Source organism: Lucilia cuprina, chromosome 5 (assembly GCF_022045245.1).
Source record: "Lucilia cuprina isolate Lc7/37 chromosome 5, ASM2204524v1, whole genome shotgun sequence".
NCBI classification, from domain to species: domain Eukaryota; kingdom Metazoa; phylum Arthropoda; class Insecta; order Diptera; family Calliphoridae; genus Lucilia; species Lucilia cuprina.
Window position 1 is genome coordinate 56,441,050 of NC_060953.1, and position 12,540 is coordinate 56,453,589.

At 26.7% G+C, this 12,540-nt stretch overlaps 1 long non-coding RNA gene across 1 annotated transcript; it reads left to right on the top strand.

Moving 5' to 3' along the window:
- The first annotated feature begins 6,171 nt into the window (after positions 1-6,171).
- Positions 6,172-9,763, top strand: LOC124420129. Its single transcript, XR_006941049.1, has 2 exons — positions 6,172-6,564; positions 9,643-9,763. It is a non-coding gene; the product is annotated as an uncharacterized LOC124420129 (long non-coding RNA).
- Positions 9,764-12,540: the final 2,777 nt, after the last annotated feature.

Consider the following 12,540-nt stretch of genomic DNA (forward strand, 5'->3'; position numbering starts at 1 on the left):
GTCCTTTATTTCAGTTCGTTTGTTTTTCAAAAAACTAACATGTAAAGATTTTATTCTTTGAGAAATAAAATGGAAAAAAATTTTTTTCTCTATAAAAAAAGTTTTCATTTAGAAAATCTTTAGTTAGAGAAATGAGATGTTTCTACAAAGAAAATGAACATCATAAATAATTACTTATGCAGATGGGCAGACATGTATTAGGGTGTTACTGTTAATATCAAACAAAGATTTAAATATGGCTAACTTTAAATATACTTTTTAACATTAGTTTATTCCCAATCCCAGTTTAATCTCAAAAAGTCAAAAAAGTTTTATTGCAATTGGCCGCCCCTAATACACACGTAAATTAATTTACATACATGTAGGCGCTACTCATACTCCCTCCCAAACATATAAAGATTTCTTTAGTTATACTTTGACTCCTTTACAAGCATGTACAAATAATAAAGTATACTGTTTTAATGCCATAGTCCGTCCGTCTGTCTGTCCCTTTTATACCTTTGAGAGAATAATTTATTTATTTGCAAAACTTTTTTAAATACACTCCACAAAATTTCTATAAATGCATTAAAAGGTTTTTCTTTTATTTTCACTTTTATGAGTTTAAGTTTTTTGTTTTGCTAAGACATGACCAAGTTTATTAAGATTGTTGAATATTTAAAATTTAATTAAAAAACTTTTGTGACGACTTTAGCGATGAGCAATGTTGAGTCACGAAATTAAAACATAAATTTTTGGACAAGGACAATTTTAAATATTTAAATTTTATCCTTTGGTTATGAGAATAGCAATAAGAAGAAAGGGTTATTGTCAGTGTTGAACTAACTAACTAACTAACTAACTAACTAACTAACTAACTAACTAACTAACTAACTAACTAACTAACTAACTAACTAACTAACTAACTAACTAATTAACTGACTAAATAACTAACTAACCAATTAACTAACTAAATAACCACATAACTAAATAACTCAGTAACTAAATAACTAAATAACTTAATAACTAAATAACTAATTAACTAAATAATTAAATAACTAAATAACTAAATAACTAAATAACTAAATAACTAAATAACTAAATAACTAAATAACTAAATAACTAAATAACTAAATAACTAAATAACTAAATAACTAAATAACTAAATAACTAAATAACTAAATAACTAAATAACTAAATAACTAAATAACTAAATAACTAAATAACTAAATAACTAAATAACTAAATAACTAAATAACTAAATAACTAAATAACTAAATAACTAAATAACTAAATAACTAAATAACTAAATAACTAAATAACTAAATAACTAAATAAGTAAATTACTATATTACTAGTCTTTATGAACTCTACAGACGTTGCTCTCATCCTATGCCTTTAGAGTGGTGCTTCAAATTCAACGGTTGGACTTTATGTTGTCGAATCTTAAGTCCAACTGTTATAGTTTATCAAGGGCTTTTCTTTTTGCTTCTGTTAAAGGACTGTTAAAGTCCTACTTAAAAAGGCCTGTAGACAATTTTCCATTTGATATGGTATTGTCGAATCTTAAGTCCAACCGTTGTAGTTAGTCGCGTGTCGTTGGGGTTAAGACAATGCCATTCCGTTCCTGTTAGAAGGCTTTTAAAAAAAAATTCTTAAAGGCTTGTGAAAAGATCTATGACGTAATGCATATAAGAAGGAATATTAGAAGATCTTCTATTGAAGACTGTTATATTCATATGCATAGGAAATTATATTACTAGTCTAAAGGACTTAGGCCATAAGAATTCGTTAAGTTTTTTTAAAAATCTCAAAAGTTGACATATTAAACTTTGACTTAGATACATGTAGGTCTGTTTATTGTGAATTTTAATACAATTTTCTAATCAAATAAGTCTAAGTAAACAAGTCTCTTAAAAGGCCAGAATCAGGAACTTTTTATAGTAAAAATTTACTCTAATTAATTTTTCGATTTATTTATATGAATTATATAATTTTAGCTTTAAAAGTCAACAGTCTCTATATAGTTTTTAGCTGAAATTGTAGGGTTTTATATACATAATTTAATTTTAGTTTTAATTATAGGATTTCTTATGAATCGCAGTTTGATTTAAGCTTAAATAATAAAAATCAAACTTACCTTTCATTCGCTTGCCTTAACCATTGAAATGGCACATGCTCCCCCCACCTTCATTTAATAAAATTTTATTTGTTTATTTTTAAAATTTATTATTTTTATCAAAATATCTAACAAAAAAAACTGGAAAACAACACAAAACAATTCATGTAATTTATTTATTTATTATTGTAACTTGTGTTTTATTTTTATCGCATTTTAAAGACATTTGTTATAGAAACAATAACACATTTGCTATCTATCTGCAAATGTATCTACACATGTAGTACGGTGTAAAATACTTACTACAAATTTAACTCTAACCAAATAGCTAACATTACCTAAAAAGGAATATATGTAAAATTCTAAAGTAAGTTTTGTGTGTTTGTATATCTTAAAGTTTATTTAGTGTATTTTGTTTATTTATAGCTTCTTGTTGTTTATTTTCATGTACTTTATCTTAATGTTTTTCTGTTGTTGTTGTTTGTATGTATGTTGTCAGTGTCTTTACAGTTTAAAACTTTACTCGACACCCTTTTGGCTTCGTCTTGTAAATTTTCCACGTCATTGTCTGTTGTTTAGTTTTTATTTTGTGTCTTCACTCGGTCTTGGTCCTTTTTTTTTGTTTGCTGCTGCTGTTGTTGTTGCTTATAATGTGTTGAGAGTGTGAATGTGTTTTATATTTTTCTATTTAAGAAGGCAGTCTTAGAAGTGTATTATATAAAGACTTTTTTTGGTTTAATAAACCTAACAAATACGGCCTTTTTTACGTATTGAAACTTTGGATGTAAGGGGAATATTAAAAAAAAATTATCACAAATTAAAACAACTCAAAGAAGACTTCAAAATTTTGCGAATAAGGAAATTTTAACCTTAATATCTGTTAAAGTAAAGGTGATAAATCGTCCAAATAGATCTTCTCAAAGTATATTTAAAATTAAAGTCCATTCAGTCATAAATAGATCAGGTGATCAACATTGAAAGTATAACCACTGGATCCCATTCCGCATAGGATCACCTACAAAAACAATCAACTCATATGCACCTCAGGTCCAAAATTTAATTGCTATATATCCAATAGTTCCAATAGTCCAATAGTTCCATATGGGTCCATTCTATAAGTCTGAGCAAAGTTTTAAGAGTGCCTAAAGGGTATTCCGTGGGTCAAAAGAGACAGACCAGTCCACAAGTTGTAAGGACTGGTCTGTGTGTACATAGGGCTCTGGTGAGATGTTCGGTGACAATGCGATTTACCTGGAGATTTACTCCCTATTTCGATTCGAAGGAAACAACTTTCGAAACTCAATTGTCCAATTCACAATCGGTGTTGTACGGTTGTATCGTATTATGTCGTAATGTTTTTGTTATTGATTTTTTTTATTTCAAAAAATTTTATGACATACAATGCTACAACGATACGACATCGATTGTGAGTTGGACAAATGTATATAAAATAAAAATTCAAAATTTTTTTGGAGTTGAAATACGGACTAATTCCCCTGGTTCTCGTTGTGATGATCCAAATACATAAGTGGGTGATATAGTTTGGTATATAAAAAGTCCAAATTAAGGACTGATCATGAATATAATTCAGAGCTTTTATATGTAAAGTTCAACTTTCAAATCTAACCTTTGCAATTCCTGATCAGACCTTCGTATGTTAATTTTTTTTTATATACATTATTTTTTTACAGTTATGTTTTTTATTTCATGTCTATGGAGCGAAAACAGGCAAAAATTACAGCAACAACAACAACAACAGAAAATACAAAGTGGAAAAAAGGACTTGAATGAGGCTAATGTCCGTTTCCATGTTGAGTGCCATTAAGCTTAGTTGTCACTTAGCCTTTTTGCTATTGTTGTTTTTCTTGCTCTACTCTATTTATTATTTTTTTGACGCTGTTTTGTTGTTCTTGCTGTTGTTGTAAGTTCTTAAACTATATATCTTTCATCTTAACTCTAGCTAAGTTACAGGCGGTGTATGTAAGTGTGACAGTATAAGTGAATCCTTTTTCATGTTTATATGTGTGTATAAAAAAGAGAGTTTGTATATATGTAAGTATATGTACATATGTATGTAAGTATGTTTAGATTATACTCTGCTTATTTTGTCGTCAATTTTATTGTATTTTAAATGTTTTTTTCTTTGTCTTGCTGTTGCTGTAGTTGTTAGCCAAACTTGTCTAAAGCTTAACGGCCAAATGTAACACGTTAAGTATGACAAAGAAAACCTTAAAAGTAAATTCTAAAAAAGTAAAAAAAAAACTTAAAAACAAAACTCGCTAGTGACGATGACGTTAACAATAGCAACAATAATGATACAAAAACGTACTATTTTATTTATATTTTCTTCGTCTCATTTTTTCTCAAAAGGAAGCCTTATACTAAGTGCTAAACATTTAATAAAAGAGAGAAAGAGATGAGAGTTAAAATAACAAAAAGGATTAAAAGCTATTGTTAAGTTGTGTCCGTAACACGAGCATAATAAAATAAAATAAAATAAAATAAAATAAAAAAATAAATTGTAGTAGTAAAATGGCCAAGAAAATGGAGAACAAAAAAACAGAAACAGAAACGGAAATGTTTATCTTTCGTGTTGCATTTTAGTTTTGATCACATGCTTAAAAGCAAAGTAAATTTCCGCTTTCCTCTCAACATGCAATAGACAAATTTTTATAGAGTCTATAACATACAATATAAAAAAATTAAAAAAATTACGTAAAAATGTAATCTTATATTAAGCATTTAAAATTTAAAAGAATTCAAACCCCTCAAATTGATTTCGTTAACTCTTCCCTAAAATCCTTTTAACCATGACTATTTTTTCTCCACCTTGAATAAATACATTATTTTGCTAAATCATTTTATGGCATTTAATTTTAATTCCTTTCGTTTTTTCCATACAAATCATTTAATTTTTTACAAGGCAATTAAATACTCCATAATTATGATGTTCATAAAAATTTTTAGCTCATAAATATAAACAATCTAATAAAACACTATTACTTACTGCAGACACTACGGACCCAGAATATTATACTCACACACCAACTAACTACGTCTCAAACTCATATATGTACTTAAGCCATAAAATCATAAATTTTAATAAATAGTGAATTTTTAAAGACACATTTACCTCTTGAAAGGCGTTCAGTAGTAAAAACAAAAACAGTCCACAGAAAATTGTTGTTTATTGTTAATTTTATACTACAACTTAATTTGAATATTTTATGGAATAATGTGTATGTATGAGTGCTAAAAAATTACTCTTCAGTTTATATAGCGTCAAATTTACACATTAACTTTACTAAGCACAGTGGGCCAGTATATATTTTATATGAACTAAAACAGAAATAGTACAGAACTAAAAGTGAAACAAGAACTTAACTAGAACTGAACTAGAACTGAACTAGAACTGAACTAGAACTGAACTAGAACTGAACTAGAACTGAACTAGAACTGAACTAGAACTGAACTAGAACTGAACTAGAACTGAACTAGAACTGAACTAGAACTGAACTAGAACTGAACTAGAACTGAACTAGAACTGAACTAGAACTGAACTAGAACTGAACTAGAACTGAACTAGAACGGAACTAGAACTGAACTAGAACTGGACTAGAACCGATTCTTAAAATGTTTTAAGACAATACTTTAATATGATACATTTTAATGCGTTTTCCTTTTCTTAGTTTTCAACCAAAAAATATACTGCAATTTCTAACTGCAAAGCAAATGAAATTCAAAACAGTTTAGCAAAACTTTAAAACGTTAAATTAAACGTTAAATTAAAAAAATAAAAAAAGGCTAAAGAAAAATTTAATTAAATTATTTCATGTGCAAATTTTATGGTGACATACAATTTATATATTCGGTGTGAGAAAATTGTACAAAAGAACATGCACATTTAAAGCAAATTTACTTATAGACAATACCTTATGTGTGTATTGTGAAAATTAAATTTTATTAGTATAAGTTTTCTTTGAACAGTTTTAAATGATTTCTAAACTATATATTGCTTAATTAACAGTGAATATTTTAAATCCTCTTCTTTTTATTTTTTTTCTCTTTTTAGAATCGCAGACCGTAGCAATATCTTAAAGCAAAATTTTGAACAAAAAAGGAAAACTTTTTCCTTTGCACATGTTTTTTTCATCGTCTACTTCAACGTTTTATATTCATCCAACAAAATGCATATTTTCTAGCAAAGGCATTTTACAATTTCTTTCCGTTATTAAGTTTTAAGAGAGTAGACAGAAAAAAACCAACTAAGAAAATAGTATTAAATAAAAAAAAGAACAAGCTGCCTAATTTGTTTCTTGAAAACAGATTTTTCCTTTTTTGTTTGATTTTTTCTGATTTCTGAATCATCAAAAGGATAATCGTCTCTTTAGACATAAACATAGACACAAAGGAAAACAAAAACGAGACGTTAAACGCACACATCTACAACAACAAATATACAAGTGGTAAGTTTAAAGAGAAACAAATTATGATTAACAAGGACATAAGCCACAGACGAATTAACACATTTTATTTTATGAAGGATAATAACAGAAATAAAGTCTAGTTTGAAATGAAATAAAAAATAGAGCAAATTTTATTAGTTTTTATAAAAAATAAAAAAGAATTTACAAGTACCTTTGGAAGAACGAAAAAGTACAATATAATCCATTTAATCGCTTGTAAGACTTACTTCGGGTGCTACATGACTCATTTCAAAAAGTACCTTTTGAAGAATGAAAATGTACCACTTACTTAGGGCCTTACACCGGTGTGTAAGATAAACAATAGGGCGGTGGTAAGTTGTTACTTTTTGCTAACACAGTGATTGAAAAAGACCTCCATAAAATATATCGTCAATGCAGTTGTTTACATAAAGCACTTCGACTTCAGACACGCAGACAGATGCTTTTTATTGGGTCGAAAAATTATATTGTAGAAATTTCAAACAGAATGACAAAATTATATACACACTTCTTAACCCCCCTGGGGCATGTTAACTTGATGAAAGACCCCTTCATGGTATTATGGCAATCCAGGGAAAAGATATGCTACCTTGACCTCGAGTCTGGCGAGACTATAAACTGTTGATGGCACTACATTCTTCGGACATTCCTCGAAATGATTTGACATGGGATCGAACCACATAATCTGGCACTATGGGTGGCCAGCTACTCGCTAAACAATGACCTCGATGGTCAGTTGGTTAAGGTTTCTTCGAGATTCACGTAGTGGCTGTGTTTAAAACCAAAATTCGCTGGAAGATTGAGTTGCGATTAAAAGACTGATGCAAAGTAGAGTCTATATTTGGGGATAAGTTCGTGCGGTTGTCGATGGCAACAGATACCCCACAGAGGAGTGACTTTAGGGCTAAGCGTTGGAAATGAGTTAGTTTTAATTTATATAATACAGGATGAATTAAGGAGAGTGTGTTCTCTATAAGTAAGAATAAAGTTTTCGGCTTACTTGATAGATTCGTACTTTGGTCTAGTTGTTAAGTCTCTAGGTGAATTGAACCTTGCCTTAGATTTTGGACATTTAAGTGAAATTTTGAAGGGGCTTTTCATAAGGGCTAGGGTCATATAAGAACCTATTATTATGGAATTCGTGAGGGTCATCAAATCTTGTATACAACTTGGTTGTTGCAGCTTTTTGTCGAGATATGAGTATATTAAACATAATTATGAACTTAAAAGCCCTATTCGGCGGGATCAGTTGTATGGAGGCTAGGTGAAATAATACACCGATGGTAACCATTTTCAATAGGCTTCGTCTACGGTACCATAAAAGATCATGTGCCAAATTTCATTGAATTATCTCCAAAATTGCCACCTGAAGTTTGATTACAAGTTTTAAAAGCCCTATTCGAGGGGTTCAGTTGTATGGGGGCTAGGTGAAATAATGGACCGATCTTAACCATTTTCAATAGGCTTTGTCCCTGGGACAATAGAATATCATGTACCAAATTTCATAGAATTATCTTCAAAATTGCGACCTGTAGTTTGATTACAAGGTTTACATGGACGGACGGACAGACGGACGGACATAGCTAAATCGACTCAGAAAATGATTCTGAGCCGATTGGTATACTTTAAGGAGGGTATAGGACCAATATTATTATTGTGCATTACAAACATCAGCACAAACCCAATAAATAAATACACCACTAAAGTGGTGTAGGGTATAATTAACAGCGTGTAAGAAGCACAATAGGGCAGTCGTGTGTCGTCACAGAAGCTCGAAAAGGTGTTCATGTAAAACATTTCCTCATTCATAAACTCAAACAGATAGACAGGATGAATGAAGAGGTCTTGCAAGTCCCTTGTGGTGGCTTGAAAGATGTAAATGAAACGTGAAATAAGACTAACACGGCAGGTGTTCACTTATAGCTCTTCCACATTCATACCCTTCAAGGGTGAAGGGTATAAAGAGTTAATAAAAATTTTTTGTTAAAAACATTTTCGAACATTTTCTAATAAAATTAAAAATTTCCGAAAATTTAAAATATTTTCTATTAATATTTTCTATTAAAAAGAAAAATTTTATTAAAAAAAAACACAAATTTATAAATAATTTTTATTAAAAATTCACTGTTTCAGAGAAAATTTTCTATTTAGTTTACAAAATTTTCTATTAAAAATAGAAATTTCCGAAAATTTTCTTAAAATGAAAAAGATTATAAAAACTTCTATTAAAAAGAGAAATTTTCGAAAATTTCCTATTAAAAGAGATTTTTCTATTGAGATTTTTTATAAAAAAGAGAAATGTGCGAAAAACTTCTAATTCAAAGAGAAAGTTTCGAAATTTTTATATTAAGAAGAGAGATGTCCAAATTTTTTCTATTAAACAAAGAAATTTCCAAAAAATTTCTATAAACTTCGGAAAATCCGTTATAAAAAGGAGAAAATTTCGAAAATTTTCTGCTAAAAATTTCCAAAAATCTTCTATTAAAGAAAAATTTTAAAATTTTCTATTTAAAAGAGCAAGTTCCAAAATTTTTCTGTTCAAAAGAGGAATTTCTGAAAAATTTCTATTAAAAAAAAGAAATGCTGAAAAATTGCTATTAAAAAGATAAATTTTCTATTAAAAAGATATTTTTTCCATATATTTTTATTAAAAAGAGAAATTTTCGAGTAGTTTCTATTAAGTAGAGAATTTTTAAAATCTACTCTTGTAGGGTAGTAAAGTCTCTGGTGAGAATTGAAGCCACAACCTCCCAACCCGTTTTTAAAAATTATTTATATAATAAGAATGATTTTTCGAAAATTTTCTATAAAAAAATAAAATTTTATAGTATTTTTTTATAAAAAAAAAAGAAATTAACAAAATGTATTTTTTAAAAACAATATCTCGAAGAATCTTTTCATCAATAAGAAAAACATTTTTCTTTATAAAAAAACTAATTAAACAGAATTTTCTTTATAACATCAAAAGAAATTACTTTTATATAATATTTAATTTTAAATAAATTGGTTTGTGTCCTTGCTATTAGCAAAATAAAATTTGAATTTTAATATAATTACCTCTTTTTCTTTTTCTTTCAGCTCGTTTTACATTTTTTCTACTTCTTTTAATTTAATGTAAAGAAAATCCTTTGCTGGTGGTTTTATTATAAATTTTTAATTGTTCAAACTCATTGAGCAGTTATTGTGGTATATTGATCTACAAAAAAAAGAGAAAAATTAATTTTATAATTTAGTATTTCGTTTAAAACATGGCTGATTGTTGTTGTGTAAAGGTAAGTTATTTACAAAAAAAAAGAAACTTGTATAAATTTTTAAATTTAAAAAAAAAAAAAATTAATAATAAACAAAATTTTAAATATTCAACAAAGAAGAAGTTACTAAAAGACTAATGTACAAAGTTTAAAAAAAGATATATTTTAAAATAAGATTTCCCATCAAAAGGCAAAATAAATTTAAGCCATAAATAATCTGGCTATTTAAGATAAGTATTGTTATTAGTCACAGATTTTGTAATTTACAGGCCGAGATTAATTCGAAATTAAAAATTTCATAAATATGCTGTTAAGAAATTAAATCACTTTTTTCCCCTAAAAATCTTAACAACCAAAAACAAATCAGACAAAAAAACTAAATCTAACCCGCTCTTTGCCCTTTAAGAAATCATTAGATATTAAACTGCATACAAATGTAAGTGTGTCATTCGACTATGTCTCTTTCCCCTCTTCCTTTAGCTCTTATTGGACTTTTAAAAATGATTATGAATGTAAATTGAATGTATAATTTTTGGCCTTTGAATTTATTTTCCCCCTCTTAACAGGGAAGTGATGCTAGATGCTGAACTTAATGTTTGTTTAAGGTAAAATTCATATATATGTCTGTGTGTGACTAGGTCTGTGTATATATATTTTTTTTTAGCAAGTATTACCTTTAAAAGGACATAACCTCAAATATACAAACATAATATTACAAAAAAAAAGAGAAAAAAATTTTGCAAGTAAATATTTATTTAAGTTGACGTTATATACTGTAACTTTTACATTTGTATTTAAATTTTATATTCTCACATCATTATTATCTTCATTTAAAAATAATCATTTTATAAAAAAAGAACAAAATATGAAATTTTTTGTGTTTATTTTGATTTTATTTAAAATCAGCAAAATATTTAAATAGAATGAGTCTGGAGGTTTGTAAAAAGCTCTCTACAGTGGGCGAAATTGTATTTGATATTATAGAAAAATTTCGTATTTGTTTTTATAGGAAATTTTCTTTAAATTTTTATTTTATAGAAATTTTCTTTCAATAGAAATATTCTCTTTAATTTCATTAAAGAAAGACATACAATTGTTCCCTAAAAATTCCTCTTTTCAATTTTTATAAGAAATTTTCGTAAAATTTTGTTTTTATGAAATTTTCCTTTTTAGGGAAAATTTTCATAAAATTTCCTTTTTATAAGAAATTTTAATAAAATTCCATTTTAGGGGAAATTTTCATAAAATTTCTTTTTTATAAAAAAATTTTCTTTTAAAAGGAAAATTTCCATTTTAAGAAAATTTTTACAAAATTTCCTTTTATATGGGCAATCTTCACAAAACTTCATTTTTAGAAATTTTTACAAAATTTACTTTTTATAGAAATTTTAACAAAAATTTTTAACTTAATTGAAGTAATTTACAAAATTTCCTTTTTATAGGAAATGTTCCCAAAAGTTCCTTTTTATAGAAAATTTTTAGAAAAGTTCCTTTTCAGAAAAATTCTTTTTTTTGGAAATTTTCATAAAATTTCCTTTTTATACTAGACATTTTCACAAAATTTTCTTTCTATAGCAAATTTTCACAAAATTTCCTTTTTTATTGGACATTTTAACAATATTTCTTTTTTTTTTTATTGGACATTTTCATAAAATGTCCTTCTTATAGGAAATTTTCACAAAATATCCTTTTTATAAGAAATTTTCACAAAATATCCTTTTTATAGGACATTTTCACAAAATTTCCTTTTTTTAGGAAGTTTTCTCAAAATATCTGTTTTATAGGAAATTTTCCCAAAATGTTCCAAGTTCCAAGAAAAGTTCCTTTTATAGGAAATTTTCATCAAATTTCCTTTTTATACTATACATTTTCACAAAATTTCCTTTCTATAGGAAATTTTAACTTTTATTTGACATTTTCACAATATGTCCTTTTTATAGGAAATTTTCACCAAAAAGTCTTTTTTATAAGAAATTTTCACAAAATTTCCTTATTTATTGGACATTTTCAGAAAATTTACTTTTTATATAAAGTTTACTCAAAAAATCTGTTTTATAGGAAAATTTCCCATAATTTCCTTTTTTTTTTGACATTTTCAAAATATATCCTTTTTATACGAAATATTTACAAAATGTCCTTTTTATAGGAAATTTTCACAAAATTTCCTTTTTATAGGAAATTTTCACAAAATTTCCTTTTTATAGGAAATTTTCACAAAATTTCCTTTTTATAGGAAATTTTCACAAAATTTCCTTTTTATAGGAAATTTTCACAAAATTTCCTTTATATAGGAAATTTTCACAAAATTTCCTTTATATAGGAAATTTTCACAAAATTTCCTTTATATAGGAAATTTTCACAAAATTTCCTTTATATAGGAAATTTTCACAAAATTTCCTTTATATAGGAAATTTTCACAAAATTTCCTTTATATAGGAAATTTTCACAAAATTTCCTTTATATAGGAAATTTTCACAAAATTTCCTTTATATAGGAAATTTTCACAAAATTTCCTTTATATAGGAAATTTTCACAAAATTTCCTTTATATAAGAAATTTTCACAAAATTTCCTTTATATAGGAAATTTTCACAAAATTTCCTTTTTACAGGAAATTTTCACAAAATTTCATTTATACAGGAAATTTTCACAAAATTTCATTTATACAGGAAATTTCCACAAAATTGCCTTTATACAGGAAATTTTCACAAAATTGCCTTTATACA